The sequence below is a fragment of the Eleutherodactylus coqui genome, chromosome 13 (genome assembly GCF_035609145.1).
Source record: "Eleutherodactylus coqui strain aEleCoq1 chromosome 13, aEleCoq1.hap1, whole genome shotgun sequence".
NCBI lineage: Eukaryota > Metazoa > Chordata > Amphibia > Anura > Eleutherodactylidae > Eleutherodactylus > Eleutherodactylus coqui.
In genome coordinates this window covers 58530984-58550669 of record NC_089849.1, presented here as the reverse complement: position 1 = coordinate 58550669, position 19686 = coordinate 58530984, and the positions used below count along the sequence as shown (strand labels likewise).

General features: G+C 45.9%; 1 protein-coding gene across 5 annotated transcripts in view; it reads left to right on the top strand.

The window, feature by feature from the left end:
* Positions 1 to 9977: 9977 nt before the first annotated feature.
* RBM39 (RNA binding motif protein 39) overlaps positions 9978 to 19686 on the top strand; it is a 34725-nt gene continuing 25016 nt past the window's right edge. For 3 of the 5 annotated variants that reach the window (XM_066586035.1, XM_066586032.1, XM_066586034.1), the window contains exon 1: positions 9979 to 10284. The gene's annotated coding sequence lies outside the window, so the exon portion shown is untranslated. Of the gene's footprint in view, positions 10285 to 19686 lie in introns of all 5 variants that reach the window. The other 2 variants (XM_066586031.1, XM_066586030.1) reach the window with 1 other exon arrangement.

The window sequence follows — 19686 nt, the reverse complement described above, 5'->3', positions numbered from 1 at the left end:
CCGTCCGCAAACTTCGCCAGCTCCCTCAGGGTGGCCACGCCAAAGGATATCTGTCCCTGGTTCGGGAAGTATAAATTTGAAAAAGTTATCACCTTTCCAAAAACTTCTGTTTTAACAAATAGGTATCTACCTTCTGGGTCCTGTAGAACGCCAAGGGGTTGCATCTGTATCGAGTTATGGATGCAATAGATACTCCTCCCGCCTTCCGGTTCGGGTTATGAAACCAGGTAGGGAATGCTTTTGTGGAGCAGGAAGGAATCTCGTCTGTTTTGAAGTGGGTCTCCTGGATGAGAAGCACCTTCCTACCTTTTTTTGCATGTGGTATAGAATCTGACCCCTCTTGGAGGGGATATTCAACCCCTTGGCGTTATACGAGGCAATCGTCAGGTTAGCCATGGACTACACTGGTTAGGTCGCTTGTCACGTTCTTCAGGCGAGGTTTAGGGTGGACGGGGTTGGGGATAGTGGGGGAAGGATAGAGCACGGGGCTAGGGGGAAGGGGGGGGAAGAAACATAAAACATCTACAGGCCTCTCGCAAGGCCTCACTATTCAACACTAATCACTATTAGTCGCTTTTAACTAGCTTCAAGCGCAGCTTAAGAGCTGCCTACTCTAGGTGGGGGAGAGGAGACCACCAATGGAGGCCTGCCCCTGCCCTCGCCCTCGCTTGGTGAAGAAAAGAGAAGAAAAGTAGAAATATGACAGATATAAAGATTAAATTGAGTAGCTGATGGCACTGATCTCGCCCGCCGCCGGGTCTATCGCCACATCACATAAAGGGAGAAATGAAAGAGAAGAACAGGTATGCAAGAAGGTGGATAGTATCAGATTTTCGTTATCTGTTGGTCTGGACACATGAAGGGGCCTGATTAGGCTGGTCTGGTCAGTTCGTTACACCAGTCTTCCTGTGTATAAGTCCTCAGGACTTCTGTGCCTCCTCTTTCAGCCTTTGTCTTGATTTCTTAGGGGTTTATTCCCCGGTTCTCTTCGCGGTCTCCCCGCTTTCTGCCACTCCATTCTGGGTAGGGGGACCGGCATCTCGCCAATTTTGGGCCAGTCCGGTATTGCAATCTGTGGCAACTCTAGGGTCCTAAGAAATTTGGGTAGGTCTCCCAGGTGCCTAAATACAGCCGATCTCCCTCCTTTTCTCGCGTGAAGCTGTAGGGGGAACCCCCATCTATATGGAATGTCTCTTTCTCTCAGAGCATTTAGGAGGGGCTTCAGGGCCCTGTGTAGCTGTAGTGTGCGCTTAGATAGGTCCGGGTACACACTAACCGAGCAGCCCTTGAACTGCAGAGTGTCCAGCATGCGTGTTCGCTGTAGGATTTGCTCCTTTTCTCTATAAAAATGCACTCTGCAGAGAACGTCCCTGGGTCTGGCGGGATCTGCTGGTTTCGGGCCCAGGGCTCGGTGGACTCTGTCCAGTTCTAAGGCGGAATCTGTAGGTCTCTGCAGCAAGTGATTGAAAAATTCAGTGATCCAGTCCTCCAGTTGGTCGTTGTTTATCTCTTCAGACAGGCCTCTAACCCTAAGGTTGTTGCGCCTATGACGATTTTCCAAGTCGTCGATATGATTGGTCAATTCTATTTGATGCGCTTGTGCTTCCAGAATATGCGCGTGTTCCACTATAGTGGTTTGGAACTCTTCTTGTACTTCTTCAACTTCCGCCACTCTCTGCCCCACTTCTCTGATGTCTTTCTGTAGAACTGCTATGTCTGGCTTGTGGGCTGCATCCAGTTTCTGTAGAAGTTCATTCATCTCCCCTTTTGTGGGAATTGCCTTCAGGTGGGCTCTCCAGTCCCATTCCTCATCATTTGTTTGTGGGGCCTGGGGTCCTTTGTGGCTTGCGTGTTGGGCTTCAGGGTTGCCTGGGGCTTGTGTGATTGTAGATCTTTTGTTGGGCTGTGCAGGGGGGCTTTCAGGTGTTTTGTTTTTGTTTGCTCTTTTCCCCTCTGTATCCCCGGGTTTGATGTGTGTCAATGCTCCCTTCACTCCTTGTGTGGGTCTTTACGGGAGGGGGACAGCGACAGGGCCTGGTTCTTGGCGGCTTCCTGACTCCCCCTTTCCCTTTCCTTTGTTTGGGGCCCTTGATCTTTTGGGCTTCCCTGTTGTGGTTCTCTAGGGGGTACTTGTGTGGTTGTAGGCTGCCCTGCAGGGCTCATTTTCTGGGGAGAGCTGGCTTTCAGCATGTCTGGGGGGTTTATCCCTGCAGTGTTCTCCTCTTGTGTGCTGGGAGCGCTGACTCCCCCTCCTCCCTCTGCAGCCGGACCCTCCGCTCCTCTGTCTTCTGCCCGGGGCCATACCTCCTCCTCACTGCTGTCTCCTGCTGCCCCCTCCGATCGGGCTTCCACTTCTGCTAGCTGCGGTGGTCCGGCCCGAGGCTCCTCTTCTTCCTGTGTCCTCGGCTGCGCTTCTTCTTCTCCGGCGGCTTCCCGCGCCGGCCGGTGCGGCGCCATCTTTTTTTTGCAGCTCAGTAGCGGGGCTCCTGGGGAGCGGAGAAAACGCTTCATACTCGGAGCCGGGGGCTTCAGCGGCTGCCTGGGGGCTTCCGGTGTCCTCTTCTTCCCCATGAAAGCTGTTTCTCTCGGCAACGGCGGCGGAACAGCTTACTGAAGCGAAGGCTCGGGCAGGAGCTCCGGCGGGAACACCTTACTCCATTAAACGGTAAGCCATGCCCCCAGAATTGTGTCATTTTAAAAAGTTTTTTTTGTACAGTCCACAAATGAATGAAGATTTGCACTCCAAAATAGATATCCCTGTTTGTCCTGTTTTCAGAAACAAACCCATTGTAGCCCCAATCTGCTTACTGGATACACGGCTAGTCTTGTAATGGAGGGAACACCTTCTGGCTTTCAGGGCACAACTGAATAAATTTCAGACCCCATTGTTCACTTATAGAGTCATCCAAAGAAATCGAATGCCCCCCATAAATGACCCCATTTTGAAATCTAGACCCCTTAGCCCATTTATCTAGGTGTGTACTGAGCATTCTGACCCCACAGTTTTTTGCAAAACTTATAAAACTTGTGAAAAATTAATAAAACTTGTTATTTTTCATAACTGTCACTTTCATGACCATTTCTTTGTTTCGAGCAGGGAAAACTGGGAAGATGCACCTAAAATTTTATACCGGTAGCGCTAGTCGTTCTGTGTTTAGCAATACCCCCACTGTAGGCCCAATCTACTTATGGCCCCCTGTCCACGGACGAGGCGGAACATCACTAGCGATATTTCGCCGTCGGGGAGCAGGGGTAAAAACTGACAGTTCTCTGCGGTGAGCCTATTTGACAGTTAGGCTCACCACGGCATGCCGCGATTTGAGTCTCGCAATCAGAGAATCGCTATGTTTCTTCGCTCGTGGACAGGGGGCTGCGCTTTCCATAGCATTTCTATGTAAAGCGCGCACCTCGTTACTCGCGGACGGATTATCACCATGACTAATGCAATAATAATACTACCACCCCTAATAATAAACCACCATCCTTTTTGGTATTCCCTAATTCTTAGTTAAAAGTAATAATATAAAACTGTGTGGTAGGTCTCAAAACAGGGGTAATTACGGAAGTCTGGTTGGGATGGCCACATGGGGCAATAAAACCAGGTATCCCTCCTTCTCCAATGCTTGCTGCGGACACAACACTTTTTTGGGGGTATTTCTTGACCTCAGTTGCAAGGATAAGGTATAGAAAGTGGCGCTCTGAGAGCCTTCATACCTCCTCAGACTTGTAAGCTTGCTGAGGTGCGACGGTCTCAAACAGAAGGCGCAAAACAAGCTGCTCCTGGAACTGCAGGAAAGTGAGCGTTCCATGGGACTTTTTGCAAAATTACGTAAGCATTACATGCAGCGATCTGAATGCCAGGCTCATGCAACTGTATGTGGAATCCGCTTGTGGAGAGCTGCAGGGGATTCCAGCTGTGAGCCCGACCATGGCCCTGCGTACGGCCAAGCAATGTACTGCGCATAACTGTTTATATTTCCCACGCACAATTAGCTCTATGTTGCGGATATACATGGTAAAATAGAACATGTTGTGTTCAAGTTTCTGCGAGTGGATTACACAGTACAAATCCACTAATGTGAGAGCAGAATTGTATAATTCAATGCATTTGATTGTTTTGCGTATTACCGCAAATCAAGCGCTTGTGGAATCTGCAATTCTTATCCGGTTGTGTGAGACCGGCCTAAGGTAGATCGCCACCTTTTTATACCATTGGATAATGGTGATCACGTGACCGGGGACCACTCACCAAGGCCTCCGGTCACTGCTCCAGGCTCTCTGCTACCTTTGGTTGCCGGAAGCAAAAAGATTACAAATTTTTTAAAGTGAGTCCTAGTGCATATTTTCCCCTTGTTACAGTATAATTCTAAGTCTAAAAATATAACTTGGGTTGAGCTTATGTCCCCTGTGAACTTCAAGTTATATTGATTCTTATTGATATCTGCAAAAAATCGGGATAGTTCTATCTCTTTGCCTTTCCAGATTAAAAGTATATCGTCAATAAACCGCATAAAGAATACAATATGTGGGTCATTAAAATAATTTGCTTCAAACGCTCCAACATACAAATTTGCATAACATGGGGCAAATTTTGGCCCCATTGCAGTTCTTTGCGTTTGAACATAAAACTGTCCTTCAAAACAGAAATAAGTATTGTTCAAGATAAAATCAATTGCTTCTAATACAAAACCCTTCTGTTGAATAGGCATCGATGGGTCATTTCTCAAATATTGTCCCACAGCTTCTATACCCTTTTTGTGTGGAATACTAAAATACAATGACGTAACATCCAGTGTGCACCATATAAAGTCATCCTCCCACTCAAATCCTTCCAATAAGGACAACAAATGGCTCGTATCATTTAAATGTGAAGGTAGTGCGACTACGTATTTCTGCAAGATCTTATCTACATATTCGGATAAAGAACTTGCGATACCACCTACCCCTGAAACAATGGGTCGCCCAGGTGGAGTAAATAAATCTTTATGTATTTTGGGTAGGTGGTAAAAGAACAGTACCTCCGGATTATTAACACAAACATAGTCTCTTTCAGTTTTAGTGAGACAGTTTCTTTCAAGTGCATTATTTAACACTGCATATAGTTTTATCATAATTTCCTTTGTAGGATCATCTTGCAATTTCATGTAAGAGCTAGAATCTCCCAAAATATTCAAAGCCTCCTCAACATAATAATGCTTGTCCAAGAACACTATTCCCTCTCCCTTGTCAGCCTTTCTTATAACTCCTCATCCTTGGCAAGTTTTTTTTAACTATTATCTGTTGGTCTTGTGTAAGGTTTGAAAATCCAAACCCTATTCTATTCTTGTTACATAACACACTGAAGTCTTGTAACACATTATCATAAAAAGTGGTTATATTGTTACCCTTATTCTCAATGGGATAACACCTACTTTTCAACCCGAGATCAGTGGGAATAGGATCTTTTTTAGAGATGGGGTTTCCACTAGGGGCACCGATATCTAGGTGAGGCGGAACGCTCGTCCTGGAGATGCGAGGGCTGGCCTGGCGGCCATGCTTGGGGTTCCCCAGCTCTGGTGGTTGGTCCGGGCTGTCAGCGTCGTGCGCGGGCGCGCCTGTCCGCTGGTCGGCCACGCGGTGCTCTTGTCAGTGTGCGCCTCCGGGTGGAGGCGACCTTGTGATTCACCCTAGTGTCACGTGACTTCTCCCCGCTCCTCTGGGCGGGGAGTTCTGCTTATATACCTGGCTGCGCCAGACACTGGTTGCCAGTGTTTGTTTCTGACTCCGTCTGCCTACACCTGCATTGTTTGACCTGACTACTTGTGTTGTGACTTCTATTCTGACTCTCTTTAGTTTGTCCTCCTGTACTGTGCACGTGCCTTTCTGGTTTGACCTGGCCTGTTTCCCGACTTCTCTCTGTTTGCTTGTCGTTTACGTCTTGTCTGCTACGCGGTACCCACATGCCAGTCTCCCTGTCCCTTTTTCCTTGGGGTTCCTGTCCCTAGTGCAGTGCAGGGACCGTCGCCCAGTTGTTGCCCTGGGGCATAGCCCAGGGGGGCAAGTAGCTAGAGACACGGGAGAGGGCTGGCGTAGGGACCCCCTGTCCACCTGTCCCGGCCAGCTGTAACAATCCTCTATGTGAAAACTGGCATTAGGGTCAGTATTGGTTTTACCCCAACCTACATTACTTTCTTTAATAGAGAAGTGTCTTTCAAGTGTAAGTTTTTTCACAAAATTATTTAAAATCGACAAATAAATTAAATAAATTCAACTTATAAGGAGGACAAAAGGATAAACCTTTAGATAAAAGTTTTTCTTTCCTTAATAGCAAATGATGGGAAAGATTAAAGATACCGTATTGTTTGGCCTCATTAAAGTTCAAAACTTAATTTTGGCACTTATTTTTGATTTTTTTTAGAGATGTCCCCCCCCCTCTTTTGTGGGCAGGCACACGCGCAGAAGCCGGGGACAGTCTGTGGAGGATGATTGCGTCAGGGTTCAAATACAGAGGCCTCCGATAAGAAGTTTCATCTCCCCTCACCAATCGCATGGGTGAGGGGAGATGAAACGTTAAACTTTTTTTTAAACTTTTATGTGATCGAGGGGACTGCTCACCACAGCCCTCGGTCGCTGCTTCAGGCAGTCAGCTACCTTTGGTAGCCAGGAGCAAGGAGATTTTAAATTTCCTGGGGACTCCCCAGCTTCTGCGCTTGCGTCCGCCATTTTGCCGACGGGCACATGCGCAGAAGGCAGGGAAAGGTCCATGGATAAAGATCCCCTTGGGGGACAAATGCGGGGCCTTAAGTAATTTTTTACCTCCCCTCACTGATTGGATCCGCGAGGGGAGGTGAAATGTAAAATTTTTTTTTTTCCTTTTATATGATTGCCCATAACCATTGGAAAACGGCGATCACGTGACCAGGGATTACGGCCTACCCGTGAAATCTCCAAGCTGTTGGCTACCGTTGGAGAGGTTAAATTTCACGGGCAATCCCCGGCTTCTGCGCATACGTTCGCCATTATGTCGATAGGCACATGTGCAGAGGCCAGGAGCAGGTCTGTGGATGAAGATTCCGTCGGGGAACAAATCTGGGGGCCTTAAAAGTAATTTCATCTCCTCTCACGGATCAGATCCGTGACAGGAGATGAAACTCAACTTTTTTTACTTTTACGTGATCACTGTTATCCCTTAGATAACGGCAATCGCAATCATGTGACCAGGGATGACAGCCCCAGTGACATCTCCTTGCTATCAGCTACCTTTGAGCAGAGATTTTTTAAACTTCCTTGGCCCTTTCAGCTTCTGCTGATGCGCCCGACATTTTGCCAGTGGCATAGATCATCGCAGGACATTGCGCTGCTAAAGGTGAGTAGTTTCATGTCTCCTCATGAATCAGATCACTCACAGACCCCAGGGCTTTACAGGGCCAGCGTGTTTTTACGGCCCTGTGGATTAAAACCCAGACATCCAGGATATGAAAACACGTATGGGTGGTTACTAAGTGTTTAAGGACGTGGACCTTTTTTTTCCCCATTTTCAGCTTTTCCTCCCCCTTTTAAAAAAATCATGACTCTGAAGGCTTGTTTTTTGCGTGTAGAGTTGTATTTTTCAACGGTAGTATACAATGTAACATATAACGCATGAAAAACTTTAAAATAATTCTAAGTAGAGAGAAATGCAAAAAAAATACATCCTTGGATTTGTCTTGTTTCTATGGCGTACACATTGCAACAAAAAGGACCTGATAGCTTTATCCTGTGGGTCAGTACGATTACTACGATATCAAAATTATATAGTTTTTTAGTGCTGTACTACTTTTATTTTTTTGCAAAGACATTTTATTTTTTTATTTTCTGCCGCCATTTTCTGACAGCCATAACTTTTTTTATGATTTTGGCGACATAGTTGTGCGAGGCTGCTTTTTTTGCAGGACATCCTGTAGTTTCTACTGGTACCATTTTGAAGTCAATACGATTTTTCGATCGCTTTCTATTACATTTTTTCTTGCAGACAGGGTGACCAAAAACAGCACAAATCTGTCATTGTTTTTTTTCTTCTAATGACGTTCACAGTGCGAGGTAAATAATGCATTACTTTAATAGATTGGACTTTTACGGACGCAGCGATACTAAATATTTTTTGTTTTATTATTTAGATCATTATAAATACAGTATGGCAAAAATTTTATTTTTTTTACTTTTATTACCTTTTATTTTTTTAAATAATTAATAAAACTTTTTAAAAATATTTTTAGTCTAAATAGGGCAAAAGAACTTGCAATGGTTTGATTGCTCCTGCAGTATAATGTAATGCCACAACATTATATGATACTGGAACCTATCAAGCCACACCACAAGGATGGCTTCATAGGCAGTCGGGTTGGCGGCAGTAATAAGACACCAATTGACATGCTACATCGTCAATCTGTGCTCATTAAGGGGTTATTCAGACGACCGTATATCGGCCGGGTATTCACGCCAGCCAATATACGGCGTCCCTCTCTGCAGAGGGAGGAGGCTGGAAGAGCCGGGAGCAGTGCTCTGAGCTCCCACCCCTCGGCACTATTTGCAATGGGAGGGGCGGGACGGGGCTAATGCCCGAAACTTAGCTTTGCCCCCGCCCCACCTCCTCATTGCAAATAGTGCCGAGGGGTGGAGAGGGGGCGGGAGCTCAGAGCACTGCTCCCGACTCTTTCAGCCTCCTCCCCCTGCAGAGAGGGATGCCGTATATTGGCCGGCGTGAATACCCGACCGATATACAATCATCTGAATAAGCCCTAATGGGCAGAATAACTGACTTCATAGTTGTGAGCGGGGAATCACTGATATCTTGCGCATCCCATAGATATGTTCTATTTTCTACGTTGCGCATAAATTAGGCATGTTTCAAGACCCCCCATTTTACCGGTGTTTATGATGCCGGCAAAGACCACATATGGGCAGCGAGTGCACTGCGGATGACCGCGTAGCTCACACATAGAGTCATGCGCAGTGTGACTGTCTTTTTTTTAAATTCCCCACTGTTTCATAGTGGTATTGCGTATGAATTGCGGCCCATGCGCAATTTATTGTGTATGGCTAACGCTGCATATGCTGCCCATACAACAGTATAGGACTCTTGCTGCACGGTACCCCAAGAAAATAGACCATGCGGCAATCTATTTCTCACGTGTATTAACACACTCATGTGAATGGATCAATTTACTTTCAGTCACCGTGTTTCATGCGGCCGTACATGGTGTGCATAGTACGCAATGAAAACCCGCCCGGTCAGACGGGCCTTAGGGCGGGCTCACACGAGCGTCATTCCATTGCGTATTACGCACGCATAATATGCAGTGAATGGAGTCAAAGAAAGTACATTTGATTTTCATTGATGCACTTATTGAAGTCAATGGAAGCCGTCCGACCCGCAGCTAGGCGTTGACGCGGGAAAAGCAGAGGTTTAGAAAAAGATCTATACTGCGCATGTCTGACGGCGAGCCGCCGGGTCCACCCACAGTACAGAAGATACAAAATGGCAGGCGCGCCAGCGGCAGGCTCAGACTCGGTCGCGTGCAGCCTATCTTCTAGGCATGTTACGAGGAAACAAAACAAGGAAAGTTAAAACCAACGAAGAAACCAGGCAGCTCGTGCAGGACGGTGTGCGCGAGATACGTTGTCACACGCAGCCGTGACAATCACGACTCCACAAGGAGGTAAACCGCTTCATTTTCTACCCAGCTGTTTGCGCCATACTCGTGTGCTGGGGCCACAATTCATTATATGAGGCCTTCTATAACACAAAAGTGTATTTTTCATATAGCTTTAACCACATAATTTCCTCAGAAAGCCTAAAGGCACGGTGCGTCCGCCATTACACCGTTGCTAACACACAACTCGCCTATTTTCTCCTCAGATGCAAAGAGGCGGGAAATCTGGAGCCTCTGCTGACGCGCAGTATCACCACTCGCCCGGCCCCGCCCCGCTGGTGTCGTCACGCCGCCCCTGCTCCTTCTTGTTGGAAACCCCGTGGTTGGTGTAAGGAGACTGGCGGCCGCCATTTCGGGGTGTCGCAAGTTTGCCATTACACGACCTCGTCATCTTCCCGCTCTGAAGCCCCCGTTACAGCCGCGTCCTCCCGGCTGTGGCCTCCCTTTCTTGTCCTTTTTCCTCCTATCTCTCCTCTCCATCTTGTGTCCTCGCGTTGTTCGCCAGTAACGACGCCCTGTTCTCTTTGTAGATTCAACGCCATTTCTTTCAGCACAAACAAGGCCTGAGGCCTAGTAACCGACAGCCCGAGAGACCCGCCGGGGCTCCCCTCAGGTAAGTCTGCCCTCCTCGGGCTGGCACGGACATTGTCTGCCGTCGTCGTGTAACGGCTGTCTTGTGGCGGGGGGACATTTGTTACCTCATGTCTGTGTCGTGCGCAGCCGATGGCGGCCGTCGTCTAGCCGGGATGACGCGCCCGTACGGCCTCGCTCGGCGGCTTGCATGTCTTGATTTTTCGCCATCTGTGACTGACCTCGCGCCCCCATATGTCGCCCCCCGAGCAGCTCCTCAGCACGTGTGCGTGCTCCTCTGCGGATGTTCGGCCGCATACATTTAGCGTTTATTTGCTGGCTATTGAACGTTATTACTAATGGGTTTTTTTTTTCTTTTCCCCTAACCTGCAGACAAAGACTTGCGCAACAGTTGTATTGTAACTAGTGTGACGCAACTTCTTGAAATGTTGCAAACCCTTTAGAGGGATCTTGTCAGCACCATGTTTGTAACCTAATCCCGTGCTGCAGTACGCAGATTGCGCTGTACAGTCATTTTGCTCGGACTGATAAGCATGCTTGATTAGTTTGGGTCCAAAGTTCTCTAAACCATGCCGGGCGATCTGGGACGGGATACCTGCGTCCGTCACCTAATTCTGCCTCTCTGACGCGGTGGTGTTGCACTTTTGCGCTTGCACTGGGCGAATGTGGATATCACCTACAGCGTCCGAGAGGGACCTGATTCTGGTACAAAAAAACCCGAATCGGTTTGGCAGCTCTAAAGCCACCTGCGCCGATAACAGTGAATGTGCGCACTTTCCAACTTATTTTGTTACAAAGCATTTTGATTGTCATACCTGTAAAAAATAAGGTTTAACCCTTCACTGCATGAATTTCCAAGAACCTGACATTATAGTCTATGTAATCTGCAGTTATGCCATCTAGTGGTTGCTGCGAGAACCGTAGTAATACCAGGGGGTGTCTCGTATCTGTTACTCCATGCAGTAGAGAGGTAGAACAGTATATGGAAATATGTACTGTATCCTATATGATACAAAAGGCAGTGAGGTTAATTGTTTCTCACATGTTGGTTCCCTTTTCTGGTGGGTGGTCCAGGCTGTTTTTGCAGGTTGAAGTACTTGCCCCGCCTTTAGGAAACTGTGTGCATGCTCTGAGATCTTGGCTGAGCCGCTGTGTAGTGAATCTAACCGCAAAGGACTAGATGAACCCCTGGTGCATGCGGCGGCTTTTCCATAGCTTCCATAGTATATTGGTAGAGGGGTGGCGTTAGGCGGCGTACTTCAGCCTGCAGGGACGACTTGGCCTGCCCGCTGGGAAAATGATTAAAGGGGTGTTTCGTATAAATACTATTGATGACCTATCGGGCTGGGTCATCAATAGTTGATTGGCCGGAGTCCGTCTCTTGGGCTCGGCCAGGGTTGGTGCATGCTGTCAGTGCTGCAATAAGGCTGGATGTCCACGAGCAGAGAATCATAAAGATTCTCTGCTTCCTGGCGGCAATTCGCAGCATGCTGCGAATTACAGCTATTCTCTGCGGTGGGCCTATCTGTCAGATAGGCTGACGGCGGAGATCTGTCTGCCGGCTCCTGCTCCCGGGCGGTGAAGATCTGCCGCGGGATACCGCAACGCCCGTGGACAGGCAGCCTAACACGGAGGTCGGAGTGGAAGCAGCATGAGTCTCTGCGCTGACCTCTGTGTAGTGGTCGGTGCTTGCAACTGCAAGCACGGCTCCTATTGATTTCTATGATAGCTGTGCCTGCAGTTACAAGCGCCGACCACTACACAGAGGTCAGTGCAGAGACTTGGACCTTCTCTCCACGGGCGATATGTCGCTGTTATCTGCAGCGACAATCCGTCCGCAGGTATCGCATCAAATGCTTTCCATAGACTTAACTATGGAAAGCGCAGCCCGACGTCCACGAGCGGAGAATCATAGCGATTCTCCACTAGCGGGATTCAAATCGTGACGTGCTGCAATTTGCTGCGGTCAGCCTATCTGATAGGCTCACCGTGGAGACCTGTTAGTTCTCCCCCTTGCGGCGGAATATCACTAGTGATATTCCGCCTCTGCAATGGACAGGCATCCTTATGCTGCTTCTGCTCCGACCTCTGTGTTGTGATGCTGACAGCATGCGCCCACTCAGCTGATCGGGGTCCCAAGTGATGGACTCCAGCCGATCAACTATCCTGATGATAGGTCATCAATAGTATTTCCCTTGAAAACCACTTGAAGGGCTCCTACTCAATTGCGTTTTGTTAACGCGATTGTCAATGGGACTTTCTAATGTTAAAAACGCATCGCAAGTTTGTGTTTTGCGATTTTTGTGCTCTGCGTTTTTAACATTAGAAAGTCCCATTGACATTTGCGTTGAAAAAACTCAAGTGGGTAGGAGCCCTAAGGGCCCCTTTCCACTAGCGAAGAAATCAAACGTGTTTAGTGCAGTGCGAGCGCGCTCAAAGTGCCACACGTTGTTCATTGACAGCCTTTCCACTTGCGATGTTTTAGGGCAAGCTGCGATGCGAGGAGTAAAAATCACAGCAGCAGGTTTGTTTCAGCGTTTTGCTTGTTTATGTCCCCATACAGTGCAATCGAAAACAGATTACTCGCATCGCAAAAACTTGCGATTTTCTCGCAGCGCTATCGCCAGTAGAAGGGAACCCTAAGGCTGATTTTTACAGGTGTAATTTGGTCAGGATTTTTGACAGAATAAGGGCTCTTTTACACTGATGTTAGTCTGTTATGCATTTCCTTTTCTCTGTAATGTTTAAGGCGCAGATAAACGGAAATGCAAAGTGAATTCAATGGCTCTATTTTGTTCCCCATTGATTTTTCTTAGAATGGAAATTTCTATTTTTTAAATGGAACAGATAGCCCGCTGACTGTGCTACGTTACTACTGCTGTCATTCGCTCGTGCGAACATTTTCTCGCTTCGTGTAAAAGGCACTTAAGGTGTCGTTCACATTGCCATTCCTCTTTTACATAGCAATGTAGTGTTTTAGGCTGAACAAAAGACTTCTATCCATCCATTTCAGCCTATTACACCCCTCTTCCGACCACACCAATGTTGATCCAGAAGGCAGTAAAAAACCCAATTAGGTAGAAGCCAGTCTTCCTCATTTTTAGGGGAAACAAATTCCTTCTCAACTCCAATCTAGCAATCCGAATAATCCCCGGATCACTGACCCTTCTGTGGTAATTATGACATGTAATATTGTTGCACTCAAGAAAGGCATCCAGGCCCCTCTTGAATTCTTTTTAAGAGAGTTTTGTTAGAGTAAAAAAAACAAAACAAACCTATGTCAGTGTAGAAATCTTCTTTCCTCTAGATGTAGAGGGCGGCCCCTTGTCACAGTCCTAGTTATAAATAGATGATGGGAGAGATTTCTGTATTGTCCCCTGATGTATTTATACATAGTGTTTTCCCCCTAATAAGCCTCCCCCCCACCCCCGATAATAAGCACTAGCTCCACAAGCCAAAAAAAAAAACCAAAGCGCGATACTCTCCTCGCAGCCAGCGTCTGTGTCCCCCATAATGATCTACTAGGCGCTGCGGCAGGATGCTGTATAATACTCTCCGCTATCAAGCAAGTGAGCGCCGTGATTAGATCGAGCGCCAGCCAATCACAATCAGCGCTCGATGAACCAATCACAGTCATTCGGTGATGTCATTCACTGGCTGTGAATGATCAAGCGCCGGCTATGATTGGCTGGCGCTCGATCCAATCACAGAGCTCACTTGCTCAAGTCGGGGAAGTTCAAAGCCCCGTTTGCCAGAGAGAGAATCCTCTGATAGCGGAGAGGATTATACAGCATGCTGCCGCAGCACCTAGGAGGTCATTGCGGGGGACAGAGACGCCAGTTGCAAGGTGATTGTGTCTTTTATTTTTTATTTTTCCACCTATTGTAGCTAGGGCTTTTTATCGGGGGAAGGCTTATATTTCAGGCCCCCCTGAAAGTCAGGATAGGGCTTATTATCAGGGTAGGCCTTATTTTTGGGGAACACTATAAATGCGTCAGGGGACAATACAGAGATCTCTTCCATCATCTATTTATTCCCAGGACTGTGACAAGAGGGCTCTCTCCCACACCCCCAAAAATAAGACTGCCTGTTTTGGGGCAAAATTTATTATAAGGCAGTGTCTTATTTTCGGGGAAACACGGTAGTTATTAAGTCTTACTTCAGTGGTCCTTTTTTTTTTTTTTTTAAACTAAATGACCACACATTTGAGAACTGCTTTGGGGGATTGTAGTCCGTTCGTTCCATTTATTACTTTAGCTGCTGACCTTTCTACCCGCTCATGCTCTGTCCTTGGGAGTACTGTTGCCCAAAACTGTCCACAAGACTCCAGTTGTGGTCCAACAGATTACTTGTAAAGAGGAAGAACAATGTTCTTGTCATGTGCCCCGAGACCTCTTGATGCACCCCATGATCCTATTTGCTTTGCCAGCAGCTACCTGACATTGGTTGCTCCAGTTTAACTTAGTTAACTAAAATCCCCAAGTCCTTTTCAATGTCGGTTCTGCCCAGTGGTTTCCCATTTAGTGTGTAAGGGTGTGATTGTTCTCAGTAAGAGAAACCAAGTAATATTGTAGATATACCTTTTAATGGCTAACAAAAATACATGATGTTAAAGCAAGCTTTTGAATTGTTTTTTCGATCCTTTCTCAGGCTATCGTGACATGTATTTCCCTGCCCATGTTCATAGCCTTAGATTCATCAGTGTTAAACCTTATTTGCTACTTTTCTGCCCAAATCCCCAACTTATTCAGATCCACTTCCAATTGTATATTGTCCTCTTGTGTTAACTACTTTACAGTTTTGTATGATCTGAAAATCCTTTTACCAGGTCATTAATATAGTAAAAGAACAGGACCCAATAGTGCACCCAGTGGTATCTCCCCATTAATGGTGATCCAATCAGACTATGTACAATTCATAATCATCCTCTGCTTTCTAGCACTGAGTCACTTACCCGCATACACACATTCTCACCCAGACCAAGCATTTTCCTTTAATGTATCAAACGCTTGGAAAAGTTCAGGTACATAAATAAGATCCAGTGACTCTTCCCTGTCCAGTCTAGAACTTGCCTCTTGCAGAAGCTGATCAGGTTGGTTTGACAAGAGTGATCTCTCATAAACCCATGTTGATATGAAGTTAGACAGCCGTTTTACTTGAGGTTCTCCAGAATAGCCTCTCTTTAAAACCCTTCAAACATTTTACCCTCAATAGAAGTTAGGCTTCTTACATGACATTTTTACTTGCATGCTGACAATTCCCATACGCTATATTGGCGTGTATGTGTGCGTAATGCGTTCCAAGATGGTGCATGCCGCAATCTTTTGCGTGCGTATTCATGCGCTGTGTGAGAGGCACAGTTGAAAGTCAATGTAAAGATCAGAACTGCGTATTATGCGCATAACCCACACGCATAACACGTGGTAGCATACTCGTGTGAGAGCCTTTAGACTTAACGGCCTATAGTTTCTAGGTTCCCTTTTTGAATATTGGCACCACATTTGCTATGCATCAATCCAGTGGCACAGATCCAGTCACTATATAAGAAACGATGATCTGCCTGTCACATTACTTCATTTCCTTAGATCATGGGGTGTATGCCATTGGTACCCAGTGATTTGTCTATTTTAGCCTCTTTAAGGCCCATTTACATGCACCGATTAGCGCTCAAAATTCATTCAAAGGAATTTGCGTGATAATAGTTACATGTAAATGTAGGCTGTCCTGCACTGTTCCTTCACTTGTTTGTGGCTGTTTTTTTAGCCACCATAAAAAATAGTCCTCAGGCAGTTCAAAAACTTGTTCCATTTGAATGGGAATTGTGCAGTCTTTTGAGATGTTGGACATGAGGGGAGGGGTGAGTGTTTACCCAACACAATGAGTATATTGTTTACTCATGCCTGCTGAAGACAATGGATTTCTTCACACGGATTAAAATCTTCCAGGCCAGATAAACACACGCCCACCTTAGCAAACAACTAATACTGAGTTTACTTTAGCTAATGAAGGAAGCAGATGATTTAAAGAATTATATTTTATACAAAAAAAAGGTTAATTCGTTCAGTCCTTTGGCCATTTTAGCGATAACCGTTGTGTGTAAAAGGGCCTTTAGTCTGGTAATATTTAATGGGAGAGTTTACTTTATAACTCTGCATTCCACCTGACCTTTCATTTCCCTGAGTGAACACACTCCAGATTAAAACTATTTACCGTAATACACTGTTTCGCTGAAAATAAGACCTACCAAGATTTTTCAGGATTTTTAAGGATATAGCTTGACTTTTCATGTTTTTTTAGGAGTCTTTAAATATAAGCCCTACTCCAAAAATAAGCCTCAGTTGCGGCCAATTTAAAAAGTCAATTTAAATAGTGTACAGACAATAATGTAAAAAAGGTAAATATTTTGGAGCAAAAATTAATATAAGATACTGTCTTATTTGTGAAGAATCGGATAATTTCCTTACCCTTCAGCGCCCTTTTCCCCTTTTATTCCTGTATACAGGGTTGTACAACTCCAGTCCTCAAGGAAGAACAAGTTATGTTTTCTGGGTTTCCTCAGTATTGCACAGGGGATTTAATTGTCAGTGCCTCAGACATCACTATAGATGGTATAGGATATCCTGAAAAACATGATGTGTTGTGTCCCTTTAGGACTGGAGTTGTGTACCCCTGCTGTGAGGTATGAACCGCTCACAGTATTCAAGATGTTTTTACCATTTCCATTTTATTGTCTATACTATTTGAGTATATTTTTCCAGTCAATAAGGTTAAGGGCATCTCTAAGCAGTTTGTACCTTGCCTTCCTAAAGTTAAGTATTTTTGAAGCTCCCCAAAAAAACTCCCTACTGGAAGCCAAGTGAAAATTTATTATGTTAGTCACTACTGGTATCTTCCAGATGTCTCCAATCTGCTCCTTTGTTGTTCTGTCAGGTCTCTTGATTAATACGTTCAAAATGGCCATCCTTCTAGTTGGGTCCTGGTGCAAGTTGGGTAAGGTAACTGTCCTTAGTTATAGACAGAAACTTGTTACCTTTTCGACATTTACAGGTTTCAGCTCCCCAGTTTTTGTCCGAATAGTCTCCCATAATTACCTCTGTGATTTGCCGCTTTATCTATTTGCCTCAGTAATAGATTTTCAATGGCTTCTGTTGTTTTTGGTGGCCTATAGAAAACCCCTATCAAGAATTCTATTAAAGGGGTTGTCCCGCGGCAGCAAGTGGGTCTATACACTTCTGCATGGCCATAATAATGCACTTTGTAATGTACATTGTGCATTAATTATGAGCCATACAGAAGTTATAAAAAGTTTTATACTTACCTGCTCCGTTGCTGGCGTCCTCGTCTCCATGGTGCCGACTAATTTTCGCCCTCCGATGGCCAAATTAGCCGCGCTTGCGCAGTCCGGGTCTTCTCCTCTTCTCTATGGGGCTCCGTGTAGCTCCGTGTAGCTCCGCCCCGTCACGTGCCGATTCCAGCCAATCAGGAGGCTGGAATCGGCAATGGACCGCACAGAAGCCCTGCGGTCCATGAAGACAGAGGATCCCGGCGGCCATCTTCAGCAGGTGAGTATGAAGACGCCGGACCGCCGGGATTCAGGTAAGCGCTGTGCGGGTGGTTTTTTTAACCCCTGCATCGGGATTGTCTCGCGCCGAACGGGGGGGGGGGGGGGGGGGGGTGTTTAAAAAAAAAAACCCCCGTTTCGGCGCGGGACATCTCCTTTAATGGTTTTCCCTCCATGTATCTCTACCCATAGACTCCACATGTTTATCTCACTCATATATATATCTTCCTGTAGTATGGCCTTTAAAAAGGATTTTACATAAAGACGAACTCCTCCCCCTCTCCAGTTTCTATGATCCTTTCTGAACAGACTGTACCCTTGTAAGTTAACCGGCCAGTCATGGCTTTTGTCCAACCAGGTCTCTGTTAATCTGACTATGTCGAAATTTTTTTCAAAGATTATTACTTTCAGTTTGTCAACCTTATTGGTCAGACTTCTAGCATTAGTCACCAACATTTTTTTTTTTTTAGAGGTCTTTGGCAATTTTTTAAAATATTAAGAGTATCCCTACTGTTCTGACCTGCTAGTTCAACTGTCCTAATTCCAGTACTGTTGTATCTTGTCTCCACCAGAAGAATGGGTGGAGACAGGATACACGCCCACAACTTGATTGGCTTGGATGGATAATCAGCTCTTCCAGTTTCGTCAGTGTCTGTTTTGCCCTCCACTACATTCCCTCGCTGTCAAGCTCCCCAGGGCGACAAACCCCCGAAGGCAACACCGCTGTGAGCTCGTAGCTCTGCACTTCCCGGAGACCTTCTCCCCTGCTGGTGTTGGCCCTATCATTGCCCACACCCGCTCTCAAATCCCTGACGCTGTGAGCTTGTAGCTCCGCAGTGGCCGCAGAGCTTCCTTCCCTCTTCGGTCCTTGTTCTAGGTTCTTATTCTTGGTTAATCACGTTTCTGTTGATTGCTTAACTTATCAGGAACCACAACTTGACTGAACCTGGCTGGTGTCTACCTGGGTACGAAAGGTGTACACTGCCTTATTGCATAAATGAACCCGGCTAGTGTCTACCCAATTAGTGTATAGTGTTCACTGCCTTTCTAGGTTAGAAGTTTATTAAAGATCTATTAATGTAGATAAATAGCCTGAAATAGATCTATCTATATAAAGGAGTCCTAAAGAGTGCCTTATCAATAATCCCCATAGAGACCAATCTCTTTAACTAGATCTTAACTTGGTCTGGTTGAATAACCCAGGCTAATCTAGTGTTCTGTATCTGGAGATAGTATCTCAGCATACTGATTTGATAGCTAAAACCAAAATAAAACAAAAAATGACCAAAGCACCTGGCAGAGCCTTCAGCCTTGATGGTAGGCTGGAGACTAATGAAGGAGTCATTACCCACTACTCGAGCACTATGTACAGAGGTCAGAATTTACACGATCATCTAGTGCATAGCCTGTGTGTCAGTCCTCTTGCTTTAAATGGACAACTACACCAGTCCAAATGTACTGTCTCTCATCGCTGTGGGAGATGCTCTTTCTGTCCACTTATTAACTCCTCTACATTTGTCAGTCTGGTGGACATCAAAATTTATCAAATGACACAAGAAAAAATGTCATTACACAGGCAGCGGGACTGGAAATGTGCTGCTTAAGCTCCTGAACAAACAACTGAGCTCTATACACATGAAAATGGACACCCCCAATGCCAGGCATGTTAATGAATTTCATGGAAGTGATGGTGCTCAACTAATATTCTGGCGCATTTGTCAGATGGAATTGGGTCCCCGTAAAGGGGATCTGGACAAAAAAAATTGATGTGTGATAAGGGCACGCTGGATCTTCTGCCTTAGGAGTAATAGCCCTTTCTGCCTAAATGAGGGATTTTGCTCAGCATTTATTTAAAACCAGCTT